The sequence below is a fragment of the Lissotriton vulgaris genome, chromosome 3_1 (genome assembly GCF_964263255.1).
Source record: "Lissotriton vulgaris chromosome 3_1, aLisVul1.2, whole genome shotgun sequence".
Classification (NCBI taxonomy): domain Eukaryota; kingdom Metazoa; phylum Chordata; class Amphibia; order Caudata; family Salamandridae; genus Lissotriton; species Lissotriton vulgaris.
The window spans coordinates 1,819,392,479-1,819,412,494 of record NC_141689.1 but is presented as its reverse complement, the minus strand read 5'-3'; positions in this window follow the sequence as shown (position 1 = coordinate 1,819,412,494).

Below are 20,016 nucleotides of genomic sequence, written 5' to 3'. Positions count from 1 at the left end.
TTGCTGTATGTAACGGGGGCGGAGCCCCGACGCCCGTAAAGAGAAACCGCCACTGTCCTTATGGCATTCGGACGAACCGAGTCATTCGGAGCCAACAGACCGCATTTCCAACTGAGAGATTACAATTTCAGATTCGGACATCCTTTCCGAATCGATTGTTCCGACATAGATCGGGTGTCAGAATCTGACTTTGGGGGCCGGTAACAGGCACCTCTTTACCCGGAGCTTTCCGAATGGAGCTCATGGGGGTACCCAAGGGACCTCTCTTTCCAACCATGCACATTGTGGCAGATACCGTGAGGTTTTACCCAACCACCCATTTTTTCAAAGGGATCCTGTGTTCTTGTTTGGAACACAGGCTCCCATTGAAGTCAATGCTAGTCCGACCGAAGAAAAGTTTGGAAGCATCGTAGTCGGACTCGCATAACCCGATTCGGTCTAAAACGATTCCGAAACCGATTTGGTCGGAAGAGTTTCTGACTGAAATCATAATCGACCCCTTAGCATCTAGTAGATACATTTTAAGGGAGGTAGTAATGCATTCGCAAAAGTGAAGGGGACGCTTTGGAACCCCTTACCCTTTGTGGACGTAAAAAACGTTTGTTCAATCAAGAGTAAGCAGTGGTCCAGGGAGCCAATCCCTACTATTTAAAAAAAATTTTTTAAAGAAAGACTTTTTAAAAATGTTTCTTTTAAGAAAAATGGGCTGCATTTGGAAAAAAAGATTTCTATATTTAAAAGCAATCACAGACATGGTGGTCTGCTGGCCCCAGTAGGCAACCATCCCTGTTACGGTCTCAAATTGTAAACAGTCATAATTTGAGACCTACCTAATTAATATTCATGAGGTAGGTTGTATTGTGACCCACTACTTTTCAGAATTTTAAGGACCAACTTATTAGTACATAGGTTGGTTCTTAAAATCTTTACTGTGACCAGATTGGTGTACATCTGCCCCCTATGTTACTTCCCACTAGTCTTGGAATTTAAAATCAATTACCAAAAGTCTAAGGGTGTGGGAGTGGCAAATAAGCAAGAGAAGAGCAGAGAGGTACTAAAGAGACATGACTTTGATTTCAGCTCTTCGGGGAAAAACGCTTACCATTGATTGTATCTATGATATCAATATTCTACTCCTGTTTGGTTTACTTTATAAAGATTTATACAGGTGTGGCAAGATGGAGATCTTTTAGATAGGTTGAAATACATAAAAATGAACTTTATGCCCCAGTTGCTATGTGTCCGGGATCCTTTAAATCTTTTTTCCAGGCAATATGATGTCAATCCAATAAAGCTCTGAATCTTTATTTAGTCCAAGACAATACAAGTTTCTAAGTCTGTTTATTTTAGATGTCTTGCCAGAGTAGCCTAGGGATCCCAGGGGCTAGCAGGTATATTCTTGCAGCTCCATTGAAGCTGGCTTAAAACTTCCTTGGTCATCTGCATCTCCACTTTCCTTCACTATCCCAGAACCGCCAATATTCTACCTGCCTGAGGTAGGGATGGGAAAGTAGTCAGCACAACACCTGGATGTCTGTCTGCATCATGCAGACAGACTGGTGGTGGGGCTGCTTATAGAAGTAAGACCCTTTGCTCGCGTTGTAACCTCCCAGCAGCACATTTTAAACACATATTCTGGGATTGCCCCTCCATAAGACAATATTGGACCTCGATACACCAGACCCTTCGTACGTTAGTCAACCTACCACAAATAGACTCTTGGTAATGGAGTTCTGGACTTTTAATTACGGTCCAGAGGTGTCAGGGACAACACCCAAAGACCCCTGAGTTCTACCTGTCTCGGTGCACAAATAAACAGAAACACGGGTTTCTCGATGGTGGCGTCAAAGACCAAAGGTTTATTACTGCAGGTGCACAGAAGTCACAGATACTACACACGGGCAGAATCTAGGAGCCTGTTCGAATTGCATTAAGTGGTTGCTCCTTAAATACAGAATATTTAGCTGGGGGCTACGTTCTCCACATACTAGTATGTTTCTCAAACATTATTTCCTAAACAATAAATATTTGGTGTTACACAGGAATCGTCAACAATATCTGATGTCAAAACATTTACAAACGCGAGGTTCCCACTGTTCCATCATAATCCCATGTCATCTTTTCATTCAAGAGCCGGACCGCCTCATCGTAAACTTCGTTACCTCCCCCTAATAAAGGCCCAGAAGGAAAGGAGCAGAGCCAGGTGCAGAAGATAGAAGAACAGGATAAGAGATGCTTGTGGGTCGTAAATGGGCAAGGCTACTAGCTTCGGCCGCCTAATCATGATCAGGCCAACGAACACGAGAACCAGTATAGCAGGACTGGCCTCGGGCAGAGGAGGCAGCTTCTGCCAAGTCATGCGGCCACAGCGTTTCTGTCCTAAGGTGCACGTGTCACTAGAGAGGTGAATCGCCGGCTAAAGCCTACGTGTCCTTAATTGAAATGCAATGATCAGAGGTCACTGCGTGTTCATTGACTATGTGAGGGCTAGAAAACAAGATGGATGCCATGATCTAAAATGGATGCCATCGGTGTATCAGAAATGTGGTTATAACAGGAGTGCTCTTACTCGTAGCATAGCGAAAACACCAGGATATACTAAATGGATCATTTGCGGTTCATCGGTACCAAAATTATGAGTTTACGACAATGTTGAAAACACGGGTTCAAATCGTCACGGAACCTCAGACCCTCCTTTTGCCCTTACATAGGCAATTACTCAGTCTATGTCAGAGTCTATCTCGATGTTCATCAGGTCAGTGACATGTTGTTGCATCATTATCCTTTCTCGTACCTTGTCTCCAAATGCAGGTGGTTTTCTAAGACAGGTTGCAGCACAGAGGCTACACAAAGCGGGAGGGACCACATTGGATAATAAGGCAGCACGAGAATAGGAATCCTAAGATAATACCAAAGACCATCAGAACCTTCCATCCCCACGCTGAGAGTAGAGTCCAGAGCCATTCCATTAAGGACCAGTTTCCCTTGTCTACGTGGATAGAGTCGGAAATCTTGTGAAGCTTAGAGATCGCTTCATACACCGTCGGAGCATTATTGGGGATAAAAACACAGCAGCTCGATTGGATCATTCTGCATACCCCACCTCGATCTGCAAGTATTACGTCAAGAACCATACGATTCTGTAACGTCATGAGACGATCCGCCTGGAGCTCGGCTGTTAAATTACTAAGGGCACCCGCAGTTTCTGTAATAGTAGATTCAACTACCCGTGTTAGCTGACGTAGATTTCTACTATTGGCCATAGGCCCCCAGAACGGAAGAAAACCTTTGAAAAAGTCTCCGGCTTCCTGACCAGCGGTATCTTCTTTGCTAAAAACACCTCTTGCTACTCTGGTCTTGTGATAATCTGGGGAAGCAGTGTATGTTGGAGGCAACAGTCGAGCAATATAGCATGAACCTGAAAAGTCAGCAGGCAACCATGTATATGCCCTATCCTGACAAATGAAGTAGGTACCCTTAGCAGTTAGAAAGGCAGGGGAAGAGTTAGACGGATACACATAAGTCTCAACGCAGTCACTCTTCCCTAGCCGAGCTCTTGGATTTCTCCTATTACCTTGCAAACAGACTTGACCTCGGTGAGGCACGACCCAAACTGGAGTGGAGCTCTTACGCTTGCTTTCACCCAAACTAATGCGATACTCCGTAGAATTCCAACTCAGATATACTCGTAGTTCATCCCTAGGATAAGATGGGGTGTTATTGACGTCTTTAATCATGTCAATGATTCCCTTGACTAAAGCTTTATTAGCGGAGTTATATTTAGTGGAACGTGGTGGACGCGGGGGATAGGTCTCAAGGGCATAAACAAATATAGTCTGAAAGGCCTGAAATGATCCATTATAGCTAAAAGGCAAGACCAGATAGGGAATGCCTTTATCCATAGTGTGTGGTATCAGACCACATACCCAGCAGTCTGTTGTGTTAACTACCAGTTGGTGTTGATGCAAGAGCTGTACAAAAGTGTTGTTTATGAATTCTGAGCGTCGAGCTTGTTCGTGTTCAGGAAACGGATGAAAGGAATGATAAGAAGCAATAGTAGTAGAAATAGGATCAAGGGGAGGTACTGTGGTTGTTATCGGTGCAAAAATCAAATGGATGCCAAAGACGATTCCACCCACCAACATTATTAAAACAATTAAAAACGTAATTACACATTGCATCATAAAACATTTGTTATGAAGAATCTTGTACAGTCTATTTCTGCGAATATAAATTACATTCTCTCGGTGCAGCCCAGGAAGCTCCATCTTCTACAACCGCTCGCGACCACTGATGGTATGTACGTAGTTGAAAATGCCTCTACCAGCCCTGGGAGTTCCCAGAACTAACAGAAAGACCGACCTTGTGTCTGGCCCCCGCAGATTCAACTAGGCACAAAGCCACAACCCTACGGCTACCCAGACGGCAAGGTATTAAGCACAATAGAAATATTCAGAGAAATGAAAAATGTTTAGCAAACTTCCTGGCTGGAGGCAATGTATCAGAGCAAAATAATTAAAAATAGGCAGTTTCCTGCTTTATTTGTCCTTAAATTGAGAACGTAAGTTGTATCTCAGTTTTCCTGGCGTAGTTTGATCCGGAAATAGACTGTGTTCAGCAGGAGTGACAATGTTCGAGTTCACAGAGGGCAAATGTTCGTTTGATGCAGTGTTTTGGTCAGTGATCAAAGGAACAACTTCAGAAAAAGAGTCAGAGTTCGGTGGATCAGTTATTAGTTCTGCATCACTGAAAGGAACATGTTTCGGAACTGGTTCTGTTTCTGAGGCACCAATTTCTTTTCTAATCCAATTATCATAAGGGAGTGGTAACGGTACACGCTTAGTATGCGTCGCGTGGACCCAATTTTTTCTTCCAGCCACTCGTACAGCAGTCCTCGTTGCCAACAGCACCTGGAATGGTCCAACGAACTTGGGTTGAAGATTTCTGGTCCGTCCAAAGTTCTTTATAACGACAAAATCTCCGGGTTTCAGCTGATGACCTGGACTTTCCGGAGGCTTTGGCAATGCATCGAAAACCTGTTGGTGAATGAGACTCAATTTAGCAGTCAAGTCAAAAAGGTAATCGATTAACATTGGGTATTCCAGCTGTTTAAACTCCCTATGTCTTGGAACCCCCCAAATATTAGCAGGGCGACCGAACACAATTTCATAGGGACTGAGCCCTACTCGGGAATGTACAGTCGCTCTTGTGGATAACAGGGCCAAAGGTAAGGCGTCTGGCCAGGCCAAGCCCGTGGAGGCTTGTATCTTAGCCAGTTTCAGCTTGAGGGTGCCATTGTACCCTTCAACTAAACCTGCTGACTGGGGGTGATTCGCACTGTGGAATTTTTGTTTTATCCCTAAGCCTGCACACACCCTCTGCATAACTTTCCCTACAAATTCACTTCCATTATCTGACCATACAATCCGTGGCATGCCGAACCTGGGGAAGTATTCTTTTAGAAGAATTTTGGCAGTGGACAAAGCAGTATTGTCTTTGAGTGGATATGCTTCAATCCACCTTGAAAAAGCACAGACTACCACTAAAACGTATTTGAGGTTATTGCATCGATCTATGTGAATGAAGTCTAACTGAATCACTTCGAAGGGACAGGAAGGGGGAGCGAAATGTCCAGCAGGTGTGGGAGTTCCCTTGCCAGGATTATGCATCAGGCATATCATGCAGTTTCTCACCACTCTTTCTGCACACTTACTAATTCCATCATTCTTCCAGACTGGAGCCAACATTTTACAAATCCCTTTAGAGCTGATGTGCGCTGCTCCATGCGCCATCGTTACTACTGCAAGCACATACGCATCAGGCAACATCCAACGCTGTTGTTCCGTCAAATCAATCCAACATCCATTCGAGTCCAATTTACCCGTTTTCTCTTTCCATGCAAGTTTTTCCTCTTCAGTCGCTTCTTCCTGAATCGTTCTCACACTTTCCATTGTGTCCTCACACATTCCCGAATCAGTAACCCATCTTGCAGACTTTGCAACATACATCCCACTCATCGGATTCCTAGCTGTCTGTTTTGCTATCTCATCAGCAAAGGCATTTCCCCGACCAACATCATCCGTGACTCTTGGTAATGGAGTTCTGGACTTTTAATTACGGTCCAGAGGTGTCAGGGACAACACCCAAAGACCCCTGAGTTCTACCTGTCTCGGTGCACAAATAAACAGAAACACGGGTTTCTCGATGGTGGCGTCAAAGACCAAAGGTTTATTACTGCAGGTGCACAGAAGTCACAGATACTACACACGGGCAGAATCTAGGAGCCTGTTCGAATTGCATTAAGTGGTTGCTCCTTAAATACAGAATATTTAGCTGGGGGCTACATTCTCCACATACTAGTATGTTTCTCAAACATTATGTCCTAAACAATAAATATTTGGTGTTACACAGGAATCGTCAACAATATCTGATGTCAAAACATTTACAAACGCGAGGTTCCCACTGTTCCATCATAATCCCATGTCATCTTTTCATTCAAGAGCCGGACCGCCTCATCGTAAACTTCGTTACCTCCCCCTAATAAAGGCCCAGAAGGAAAGGAGCAGAGCCAGGTGCAGAAGATAGAAGAACAGGATAAGAGATGCTTGTGGGTCGTAAATGGGCAAGGCTACTAGCTTCGGCCGCCTAATCATGATCAGGCCAACGAACACGAGAACCAGTATAGCAGGACTGGCCTCGGGCAGAGGAGGCAGCTTCTGCCAAGTCATGCGGCCACAGCGTTTCTGTCCTAAGGTGCACGTGTCACTAGAGAGGTGAATCGCCGGCTAAAGCCTACGTGTCCTTAATTGAAATGCAATGATCAGAGGTCACTGCGTGTTCATTGACTATGTGAGGGCAAGAAAACAAGATGGATGCCATGATCTAAAATGGATGCCATCGGTGTATCAGAAATGTGGTTATAACAGGAGTGCTCTTACTCGTAGCATAGCGAAAACACCAGGATATACTAAATGGATCATTTGCGGTTCATCGGTACCAAAATTATGAGTTTACGACAATGTTGAAAACACGGGTTCAAATCGTCACGGAACCTCAGTAAGTTTGTGCATTGAGTACATACAACAGAAAGAAATCGCAGTAACTGCAATGGAAGTTCGCCTCCTTTGCCCTACTAGTGGCAAAGAGGGCTATCGCCATGCACTGGAGGACACCTTCGAGCCCCCGGAAGCAGCCTGGATAGGTGCGGTGAATAAATGGGGGGCGGCGGGGGAGGCGCTATTGCGAGACGAGGAAGTCAGGGGAATGCGAAAGAACCCCATCTCTCTAGAATGGGCACAGCTGCTCATACAGTTTAAACACGAGATGACCCCAGAAGTCATACCAGATCCATCTCCCCCCTCGTGCCCAGGCCTCCCCGCAACACCCCACTCAGTTACCAGGCACCTGCTTCCCCCACGCGCAAAGCAGAGCAGATTGACAGTAGGCCCCTCTTGCAGTTCGATCACGATGCCCCCCCCCTCCCCCGGTTGGCCATTTCACTCATGGATCTTAATGCCCTCCGCGCACCGCGCCCGCTGACCCCGACCGGTGGGCCACACACGTTCTTCGCCACCTGCTGCACTAGGAAAAGTTTCCCCTACGGTTATACATTTTTCTTTTAATTACAGGCCGGTAGTTCCGAGACCTACGCATTTTTCCCTCATCAGTATCTATCACGGGATTACAGATCTACGACGACACAGACGGGGACGACACTCACACACGGCTCTACTGACATGCACCCTCCGAACATGGAGTTGAGGACCCTGGCAAAATACACTCAAACTTCACTTCACACGCCAACGGACCCATTGGTTGCAGCAAAGCCAGATGAGGTCATAGCTACTTGTCACAAGAAGACCACTACATGTACTTCTATCCATTGCTGTGTAACCCTCTAATGTGTGTAATAATGTGTAACTTTTTTTCTGCCTCCCCCCCCCCCCCCGGGGGGCGTGATATGAGAAACCTTAATAAAAAGATTTAAACAAAAAAAATAGAAGTGAGACCCTTGTCTGATCTCTTCTCTTTTACTCTGCCCTTTCCACCTCCTACAGTGCTTAATTTGAGCTGGTGTTTTCTGGTGCTCATCACCGGCACTTAACACCAGCACTTATGGCAGCTGCTACATTGTGAGGCTTTTTGTGTAATTTAGAGGTATGCAGAACAATAGTTGTTTATTAATTAAATCTACATTAAAAACAACTAAAACATGCTACCCAAGCCATTCTCATAGATTTGGGGGCCTCGAACAGTCTTAATTGTCACAGTTGCAGGAGCGTGATGGTTAGTAGTTGTGTAGGTACTCTCATTGGCAGCGCTGGCAGTGGCAATAGTTGGTCAAAGCTATGGTGGTACCCTGACGAGGGCCCTGGCACTTATGTTTTTTACAAACTAAGCACTGGCCTACTGAGTTTGACTGAGAACAGTTGGACCATTTTTGCAGGTCCCTACCCCCTATGTAAAATTTAGTAAAAGGAAGGGATTAATAGCTGAATGAGACATGCTCTTTCAAAAGAGATACCCGCCCTTCCTGACCTCTATTATGTTCCCAAGAAAACCCTGGCACCAAGGAGGCTTAAATGGCAGATACTGACCAGCTCCTGGGATCTTCTGCCCCCATAAGAATACCAATTGGTATGGGGCAGCAGATCGCTGATAATGGAGCTTTTGCCCTGAGTTTCAGGACCATTATTTAATTATTTTGTCACTGCCAGGTTTTCTCTGAAGAAGGCCTGTAGTTGCCATTCCTGCAAGTAGTGAGAAGTTCACTGCTTGTGCCTTTAATCACATATAATAGTCTTGCTTTACTCAGATGTGGCCTATGGCAAGGCACATGATTTATGCACATGAGTAGAGGAATGAAGGGCAATATTTTTCTGCTGTTGCTATGAACAAACTGCATGACAGTCCTGCGAGTTGCTGATAATGCTTCCTTTGCACAATGAAGGGTAGAAAGTCATATAAGTAAGTTTGTTTAGGCACAATAAGCTCCACAGCATCTAAAGGAGAAATGTATACTGCTTGGGAGTAGGGCAGCTATAAGGCGCCATTCGTTGGGACTGAAATAGCTGGAGGTGCAACAGACATGATTTTTTAGTTGCCTAATATTGTCATTCTTTGCAGGGTAGTAACAGCCAGTCAAATTGATGTGACACTGTGTGTATGCTTTTGGAAATAAATATTTAGTTACTACAATACTGAGTCTAAAAGAGGCTTCCTAGTGTAAGAATCATTTTATTTTCTTTGTTCTCATCTCAATAAATTAAAATCCAAAAAGAGTCTTGAGGAGGATGTGGTGCTCCAAGTATCTGGTGACAAGTACAGAGAGAAATATCTCTATTTATTAACCTACACACAGTTTGTATGAAGCTCATCCTTTTGTAGCTTTAGAGGGAAGATGAGGTTCTAGTTGAGGAGTGATTAAGATCACAACAAAGGCACCCATTGTGTTGTCCAATGTGTTTGTTAACCCTCTTTACTATCCCATCAGATGCTGTATTATTGCCAGAGCTGCTGACAGTATTGTAAGAACATTTTGGTTGCACGCATCACTGGTTTTGATACACCTTTGAAAGAACATCTCACAATGTGTGCACTTATGTATCCATCTATATAGGCATGTGTGCCCACCTGGGGGGAGTGAGTGTGTGTTTGTGCATGTGTGGTTTTCATGCTGAATGCCTATAATTTAAAAAATTGGTAGACCAATTCACAATAGGCATTTATGGGGCCGTGAAGTAGAACTACAATGCCCACATACCTTTATGAATTGGTACTTAAATTCCTATTAGTAAAAATTAATGCGAAGATGACATAGTCCTTTCTATCTGTACTAACTGTATATGCCTATTCACTGAATATTCACATTTTCGATATTATGGAAACAGTTCATGAAGGTGGAAAAGAGTACATTAGCTGGTACTACAGGAGTACTATTTTACATACCCATGATTGCCTTTGTGAATTGCCCGTATGTTTTGTTGCAACTATTTATTGGAAGTGACATCCTAAGATTAATTTTTTCTTTAGCTTTTAATGGTGCAACATTCTAGGGTCATCTCCTGAACTGTTGGAGCTTATCACCTGAATACAATCTGAAGCTGCACAGGAACTATCTATATGGTTGTTTGTAAAGCAGAAACATTTACCCTCTTGGTGACAGGTATCCAAAGGATAATTCCTATAGGCATTTATGTGCTAATTATGAAACACTTAATAGTCTTTAATTCGCCATCACATCCCTTAACTCCCTTTCATTTGAGGTCCAGAGCAATCCGGGAACAGGTTGTCATGCCTTACGCTCAAAATATGGATGCCATAGGTTCAAATCTGTGATCTCATCAAGGATGTTATCTGAGATGCTGTCAATTATATCATTAATGATGTGTTTTCACACCTCATGAGTAATGTAATTTGTTAGGTCATAAGCAGTGCCTGGTGGGGCAAGTTATAGTTCCCTCAGACTATAACTGGTGAATTTCAGTGGTTTTAGAGTTTAAAATTGTATTTTTAAATTGACATTTATAACGTCACTTTAACCTTTGTTTTTTAAAGAATTTCTAATGTTTTCCTTAGTTTCTTTATTTTTACACATGTCTTTATTTGTATTCAACGTTATCAATGCAGAGGACCCAATCTTACAAGTTACATAGTTATCAACTTCTCATTCACTTTGCACAGACAATACCATCATCATCATCTTAGCAATGTTAGTAATACGGGGAAGGTGGAAAAGTATAACTACGTTCTCAAAAGGTCTATGAATGCCTTAACAAAATCTTTTCACTTCATACACACTAGGGTCCCTGCTACCCTGAAGCAATATCCAAAGCACCAATGTCTGCCAGAGGTAGCCAACCATCCCAGTGGTTGACTTTACATATATGGGCATGTTTCGTAGGGAGGCTCAATGTCATCACCCATGGTTCACTTCCCAAATCTTCTCAAGCCCCACTGCCTCCAGCTTAAATATAGAAATGTTTTTCCTGCGATTATCTAGGGGGTCTGTTTGCACCTAAGATTCCAACCAGTAGATGAAGGGAAACTACGCTGCCTCATAGTTAAATATTTAATCCTGGATCTTATGTATTCGTCTCTCGTATGTGGCTAACCTGAAGAGTCACATCATCCAGTCCTCGTGTGAGGGTATATTTGGAGAGTGCCAGTGTCTGAGTAGACAGATTTTAGCCACCACAAGGGCAGTCGACATCCCCTTTCACGACGCAGGTATTGTGCCTATCAGATGTGTTGTGCAGGATAGCCAATTTGGCTGATTCCACAAAGTGACAGGGGCTGGTGTCATGGAGTGTATGTCATATATTTCTCCAGTATGAAGCCAGTCATGTGCATGCCCATAGTATATGTACTAGATTGCATTGCGGTTCTTGCATCTCCAGCATTTATCATCTGGCATTAGTTGGGCTTTTTTAAACTTAGACGGAAAACCAGTACCAGCTGTTAAGCAGCTTAAAATGTAGAAACTTAAGTTTAGAGGTTGCAGAGTGGGATTTTCTTTTTAAAAATAAAAAAAACAACAATCCCTTCGCCATGGGAGTTTTCCCCCATAGTGTGGGGGCCATTTTACTGTTTTCATTGTACCTTACCATCTAGTTTTACCTGGTAGTGACAGACCCTAAACTGGCCATTTGTCCACCCACTCTATATAGGGTGGATGGACTAATGGCCAAATCTCCGATGGGCCTTACTCTGTCGGGTCATCAGAAGTGCATTTCAGCGGTGGAGACCAAGCAGGCTCTGCTGTCAACTTACTGAAGGTCTGCCCAATTCTAAATGAGGTGGGTGGACCTTCAGTTTGGTGAGGAGGATACTGTACAATGAAGTCCAGTAGCGGAGATGTACTTTAGGTATGTTTATTAAGTCTTGGTTACATGTTGTAGAGTTCATGTAAAGCAGCCCCACCAGGAGCAGTCTGCCTGCTGCTCAGCCCATACTCCATCTGTCATCCTTCAGTTCCCAGGCACCCAAACATTTCATCTATCCATCACACCAACATTCAATGCATCACATTCACACTGGCTGAGCAGCTAGGGAGAAAGTAGCAAGATAATTACAATACTGGTTACTACATATACTCCACCTCCATTGTGAAGGAATCCCCCTCCGCTAAACTATAAATCGTGCCTTATGTCTGTAACTTTCAGGATGAGGTATGCTAATACTTTATTCCCACCTAATGTGATGGGTCATGCTGTTCACATTCAACAACAGTATGTGTAGGTTCTTAGCACAGGCACATGGTGTTATTCCCTGGGCAAGCAGTGAACAACCTATAGAGCATGTGGGTATAAGCTGTGCTGGCCAGCAAAGAGGCATATGTATGTGAGGTGGGTGTTGCACTGTCTGATGGTACTAGGCACCAGTTGCAACCCGGGCCAGGTGTATTCCTGGTGCAAAGGCTTAGATCCTCTGGAACTTATTTAGATATCAAGATGGTAAACCATGCAGTCGCTGGTACCAATGTCGGTGGCTAATATATATAGCATTGTCAGCAGAAGCATTGGCATCAACAAAAACCAACAATCATTATGCGCAACTATTAGGGGTGCAATGTCCAATAGATCGTCTGGCTGTCATTACTGCTGCTTTTATTACTAATATCTGAAAGAAACACGTTAGTTATAGATTCCTTACCTTAGAATAAACCCAGGTGTCAGACTGGATCCGCAAAGTTTTTTAGTCAGCTGTGCCCCTGCCTGTCGGAAGGTAGCGTTGGTCGGCTCCAAGTCTGTCGTTGGCGCTGTGTCGCCTGGATTACGTCATGGCAGCTACTTAGACGCCGCCCTCGCGTGCTGACATCAGTTCTTTCTTTTTACGCGCCAACCAGCGCAGATCGGGGAAGAGCGGTACCTCCAGTCACTTTTTGACTGACTTTTTCCTCGACATTTGTTGACTTCTTTTTTGAGTCTTCGACTCCTGGTGCACGAGGGCTGCCCGGCTTCAACTCATGCAGTTCCTGTAAACGACTGATGTCGAAGACGGATCCGCACCACATGAAACGCAACCACGACCCCAAGTCGTGCTCCGACTGTCGGTCGAATGCGCCAAAGACTTTGCGGGAGCGGTCCCGAAAGTTGCTTGAGTGCCGGCAGTCGGCTCCGTGCCATTCAAAGTCCCGGTCATGAGGGAGGTCGAGGGACAGGTCGCGGACCCACCATCACCATTTGTCCAAGTTAACGAAGTCTTCGCACTCGGGTCAGGTAAGTCAAAACATAAGAAGAAGTCAATGAAGCACCATCACTCTTCGACTTCTCCTCATCGGTTGGTTGATCCGATGAAGTATGCGGATGGTACCCCTCCCCTGGTCTGCGTACAGAACACGAAAAGTCGACTCCGTGTTTCCCTCGTTTTCCGGGACCTGGAGCAACTACCGGCCAGCGAGGCGATGCATGCCATCTTTGAGTGGCCCGGACCCATTGGCGCACCAGTTGGGGGACCTAGACCTTCTCCGCCGACGGCTCCGGCACCGGTTCCGCAGGCCCCCTTGGATCCAGGGCTGCATCCGGATCAGCACGGGTTGACCTCATTATACCTCCACCAGCGCCGCTTCCTCCGGCACCATTACCGTGTTCGATGCTGGTCAGCCCCCCGGCCGGCGGCGACCCCAACCTCCATCCCGAAGTAGACCCGGAGCCGGACTGGCATCGCCTGATGCTGAATCCGGGACAGAGAGGGGTTTTTGTGCCCCTGTTCACTCCTGGGGTCCCTTTTCAGCCAGATTGGCACACAAAGGATGAGGAGGAGGAGGACTGGGAGGGGTCTGGAGACCCTCTAGCTGATCTGGCAGAGTCTGCGCAGGACTGGAGAGAAGAACTGGGGGATGCCAGTGGTCTGGACACCTCCCCTGACCTTGGCATGTTGTCTCCTCCTACTGTGACTATGGAGGAGGGAGATTCGTACGGAGTGGTGTTGCGTAAGGCAGCCGAGGATCTCAACCTCGAACTCCCTATCATGGCAGTCAAGACTAACCTCCTGACAGAGGTGCTTCAGCTGGCAGCGAGCTCTTTGGAGCCTCTGCTTCCATTCAACGAGGCCCTTAGTGACGTCCTTTTGGACACTTGGTCCAAGTCCAACATGGGGGCTCCCATGGACAGGATGATTGCCAGACGCCACCACCCAGCCCCGGGCGACCCCACTTTCCTCTCCCAACACCCTACACCTGAGAGCTTGGTGGTCCAAGCCTCTAGTTTCAAAAGCGTATTCCCTACCGCCCCACCGGAAAGGAAAGCCAAGAAGCTGGATCATCTTGGGAAGAAAATGTTCGCTTCCGCCAGCTTGGGACTGCAGTCAGTAAACACTGCATGTCTATTGAGCCGTTATTCCCACTCTGTGTGGGACTCGTTTGCGCAGGTGCTGCCTCAGTGTCTGGAGGAGGCCCGTACAGTGCTCTCCCAGGCTGTCGCCGCAGGGAGGGATGCGGGCAAGTTTGCCATCCATTGTGGACTGGATACTGCCGACTCTCTGGGTAGAACGATTTCTATGTCTGTAGCTCTTAGACACTACGCCTGGATGAGGTCGACTGGCTTTTTAGGGGATGTCCAGAACACCTTGATGGACATGCCTTTTGATGGCCGTCGCCTTTTTAGCGACAAAGCAGACAATGCTCTAGAGCATTTCAAGGACTCACGGGCTACGGCCAAGACCTTATACCTCTCCACTCACTCTGCGCAGTCTGCTTTTCGCCCCTTTCATGGCTACGAAAGGGGTGCCCCGGTAAGTCCCTCCCAGAGCCACAGGCCGCAGCAAGTTACCCAGCCTTCACATGCCCGGGGACGTGGGAGCAACCATTATGGTTCTGGGGGCCAGCGGGTGGGCCAGTCCACCAAACCCCCTCTGCAGCAGCCTCCAAACCTTCCTAGTCTGACATTTCTGACCCATCAAATGCCAGTAGAAGTCAGGATTTGCTATCAGCTCCCCCACTGGTGCACCATCACGTCGGACAGGTTGGTTTTGCAGATAGTACAAAGGGGCTACTCCCTCGCCTTCAAGGCAACCCCTCCAGCAATGCCACTGCAATACCACTGCATGTCGGAGGATCACCTGGCCCTTCTCCAGCGAGAAGTTATGGGTCTCTTGGCCAAGGGAGCCATTGAGCACGCGCGTTCCTGTCCCAGAAGTAGGTTGTGGTTGTTATTCCCACTACTTTCTGGTCCCCAAGAAGGACAAGGGCCTGTGTCCTATCTTGGATCTCAGGAACGTCAACCACTTCCTCTGGAAGGAGAAATTAAAGATGCTGACGCTTGCTCAGGACTTGTCTACCCTCGACCCAGAAGACTGGTTGGTAGCGTTGGACTAAAAGGGCGCTTATTTTCACATCCCCGTCCTGCTGGCCCACTGGCGTTACCTGCAGTTCACGGTAGGCCACGAGCATTTTCAGTTCACCATACTCCCCTTTAGCCCCTCGGGTGTTCACGAAAGTGATGGCGGTGGACGCAGCTCATCCGCGCAGATCAGGGGTTTCAGCCTTACCCTATCTCGATGACTGGTTGTTGAAGGCTGGCTCGCCCCGGGCGGTTGTCTCCCACCTCCAGACTACGGCCGACCTCCTGAATTCGTTGGGGTTCTCCATCAATGTGCCGAAGTCACACCTGATTCCCTCTCAGAAGCTCCTCTTCATTGGAGCGGTTCTGGACATGACGTGGTTTCGGGTCTATCCTCCCGAAAAGCTAGTCCGGGATATTCAGGCTATGATTCTGATCTTTCAGCCTCTATCCCGGGTTTCAGTCAGAATGACCCAGAGGCTGCTGGGCATCATGGCCTCCTGCATCCTGCTGGTCGATAATGCCAGGTGGCATATGAGCAACATCAACTGCGAACATTTTATGTGAAACAAGCATAGTAATTCAGCCATAAACATGCCAAATTGCACTGATAAGAAAGTAAACTAGATCGTAAATAAACAAAGTGGCGTGGGAATATGACGAATTATATGCATGTATAATCTACTTGATAACAATTGATCTTTATTCTGGGCCCAACAACAAATAGCCCTCCAAAAAATGACATAAACGAAACCAAGGTAGTGTTTTTAAAGGACACAGCCAACCGGGAACTGCATGTCCCGTGATCCTTTTGGACCCGGAAGCTCACGCCATTCGCATTGCAAGGAGAGTCTCGAACGAAGAAGGAAAGCATTTTTGAAGCTACATGCCCCGATCTTTTCGAGGTAAATTTTGACACAGTATGGCACACCTTTAAGCAAAAAACTCGCTCAAGTTCTTCTGGAAATGTAATGCCATCTCCCCATGGTTTATTTCAGATGGGAGCATACGCCGAATGTACACGGTAGCCTGAGCCTACAAAAGAGGTAAGAACAGGCTCACTGTTTGAAACCAACCGTTCTTGAGTAGTATGGCCAAAGTTGTAACCCACAACTTTTTGGTTTTTTTTCCTGTTAGATAGCCAGGTACTCGAGCAAACCCACGCCGAACATTGAATACACATAAAAGTAAGTGGCTAGGTAATGATGGTGGTTGTTCATGAATGTTTAAGGGCGAGTGTTGGTTGTGACTCTCCACATTTTCCTCACAACAGAATCAATTTCACGTTGGAGACAAATCCTCTGCATTGTTTACATACAAGAGGTAAGATAAGGGGGCTGATATTAATGGAGGTGACAGTAGGCGCATAAAAGACATATGTCCTAAAGAAAGGTATTTCCCCCCTTCTTTTGCAGACTATGGTCCTGATGAGAACTCCTTAACAACGCGAGTTCGAAATGCGTAGACTGTAAAAAGCCATAAAGGATAGAATAAGTTAAAGAAATTGATAAAATAGACTTCTGGTTTAAAAAAAACAAATTGTGTTAGTGGCTAGGCTGTGAATAATTTGAATCCAGCAGATATTGTGTACATTTTTGTTGTCTATACATTTTTGTTGTCTGTATTGGTATGAGAGGGTATGATTGATTGCTTGAATGACTCTTTTTGAAAAGTAAAAAGTTTTTGTGTAAAGTAATATTTTTTGTTGTGTACATAAGGTCTTAAAATGTATAGTTTTGAAAAATTCTAGAAATCAATAATACGAAAAAATAAGTTTGGAATAAAATAATATAACTGAAAGAAAATAAAAACACAAAACATATTGTTTTATTCAGATGTTTTGAGAAGGAAAAGGTTGTTGTCTAATTAAATAGCGGCACTGGCATCTTCTTTGGTGTTTACTAGGTGGCATATGAGGCCTCTGCAGTGGGACCTGAAGTTCCAGTGGGCGTAGCATCAGAGGAATCTGTTTGATTGCATCCAGATCTCAGAGGCCACAGCACGACAATTGCAGTGGTGGCTCATGAACCAGGATGGGGTCAACAGCAGATCCCTTTCCCAACCAGAACACACAGTGGTGACAGACGCATCCCTTCTGGGATGGGGCAGCCACATGGGAGAGGCGGAGATCAGAGGCATCTGGTCTCCGGTGGAGTCTGGGCTCCACATCAACCTTCTTGAGCTTCAGACGATTCATCTTGCACTAAAAGCATTCCTTCCCTATGTCCGGAGAAGAGTAGTGCAGGTGTTCACGGACAACACCACCGCCATGTGGTACTGCAACAAACAGGGCGGGATGAGGTTGTGAACCCTATGTCAGGAGGCTGTCTACCTCTGGACATGGCTGGAACATCAGGGCATATCCCTGGGGGTTCAACCCCTGGCAGGTTCCCTGAACGCAGGGCAGACAAACACAGCTGCAGGTGCATGATGGATCACGAATGGCGTCTTCACTCTGAGTACATGGTCGCTTTCATAAGTGGGGAGAGCCTTGATTAGCTCTATTCGCCACTGAAGAGAACGCGCAATGTCAGCAATTCTGCGCTTTGGAATTTCCAAGGTGGCACTCGCTAGGTGACGCTTTTTGTCGTGAGTAGAGTTGCGGTCTGTTGTACGCCTTTCCGCCTATACCACTTCTGCACAGAGTGCTGAAGAAGATCAGGCCCGACCGGGCCCAATTCATTCTTGTGGCTCCGGATTGGGCACGAAGAGTCTGGTATTCCGAGCTGCTCAACAGGGCCACCGATCCTCTGATCAGACTGCCTCTTCAGGAGGATCTTCTGTCACAGCAGCAGGCGACGGTCCTACGCCCGACCTTGTCCAGCCTCCACCTCCTTGCGTGGAGATTGAGCGGCAGCAGTTGGCGTAAGGTGACCTGCCTCCCGAAGTCCTCAATGTCATCTTGGCAGCCAGGCGTCCCTCCACTGAGATAGTATACGCCTGTCGGTGGAACAAATTTGTGGCATGGTGCACAGCAAAGGCTGTGAATCCCCTCTCTGCCCCTCTTTCTGAGGTTCTCTTGCTCCTCCTTTCTTTGGCCCAGCAGGGCTCTGCTCTGGGCACTATCAAGGGCTATCTTTCGGCCATCTCTGCCTTCCTTTGGCTTCCAGATCGGCCTTCTCTTTTCAAGTCCCCGGTTGTAAATCGGTTTCTGAAAGGCATAACTCACCTCTTTCTTCCTATTCCTTTCGTTATGCCTCAATGGGACTTGAATCTAGTTTTAACCTATTTAATGTGTGCTTTCTTTGAGCTGCATCACAACTGTCCTTTAACGCTTCTCATGCTTAAGACTGCTTTCCTGGTTGCCATCACCTCTGCCAGGAGAGTGAGTGAGCTCCAGGCTCTTTCATCTAAGCCTTCTTTCTTGTCCATCCATCTGGACATAGTGGTCCTCAGGACTCGTCCATCCTTCTTGCCCGAGGTTGTCACTGCTTTTCACATCGGGCCGACCATCACTTTGCCCACCTTGTTTCCGCCTCTGCATCCTTCAAAAGAGGAGAGGCTCCACTGTCTGGACCCAAAACGTGTGCTTTCCTTTTATCTGGGTCGCACAAAACAGTTCCAGGTGGATGACCAGCTTTTTGTTGGGTACGTGGGTGCAAAGAAAGGTCGGGCTGTACAGAAACAAACTATCTCCCAATGGGAAGTTTGTGTATCAAGGCCTGCTATTCTCTGGCGAAGAAGGAGCATCCAGTGGGGCTGCGCGCCCATTCTACCAGGCCAACAGCAGCAACTACTGCTCTGGGAAGTGGAGTTCGTCTCACTGACATCTATCAGGCAGCTACGTGGGTCTCGCTGAATATGTTTACAAAACACTATTGTCTTTAACAGTCAGGTCTGGAGAGACAGCTTCTTTGGCTGTTCATTTCTCCAGGACTTTCTGGTGTGAGATTGGTTCGCAGACCCACCATGGGGTTGGTATTGCTGGGGTATCTATTCTAAGGTAAGGAATCTATAACTAACACGTTTCTTTCAGATGAACAAGTTACTTACCTTTGGTATGATATATCTGTAAGAAACATTAGTTAGTTATAGATTCCTTACCGCCCAACCCATCCTTCCCATTCTGTGAACTGATTCCTAGGGTTAAGGATATCCTTTCAGTGCCCTAGTTTTGTGCACCAGTGGTCAGTGTCTTGTATGGCTCTGCGTTTCTTGTGCGGAAAGTCGTGTACAGAACTGACGTTAGCATGCGAGGGCGACGTCAAAGTAGCTAACACGACATCATCCCGGCGACACGATGCCAATGACGGATGCAGAGCCAACCGACACCACCTTTCGACGCTCAGAGGTACTGCTGACGAAAAAACTGTCCTGATCAAGTCTGACACCTGGGGGTAATTCCAAGGTAAGGAATCTATAACTAACTAATGTTTTTTACAGATATATCGTTACCGAAGGTAAGTAACTTGTTCATCTCTCCTGTTAGAGGTAGAGGATCAGTGGAGCAGTACAGCACAATCCACTAATGCTATAGTGGCTGTTCTCATGTTGGGCAGATCTTACCAGCCATCTACCAATGGGTGCAACGGCCTCCATTTCTCTCATCTCCTCATCATTGGGTAGCTCTTCGGGCTTTCAGGTGGAGCAACACTTCTCTCTGTCCCAGGTGGCTAACTTATGGGATTCTCTCTTGTCTTTCTCCACCCATGTTTTAGTCACAGTGTCAAGCTGCTGTCTTTCCAAAGCGTGATCGTGACCTGCAGCCTCTCGGTGTAGCATTCACAGTGTGCTC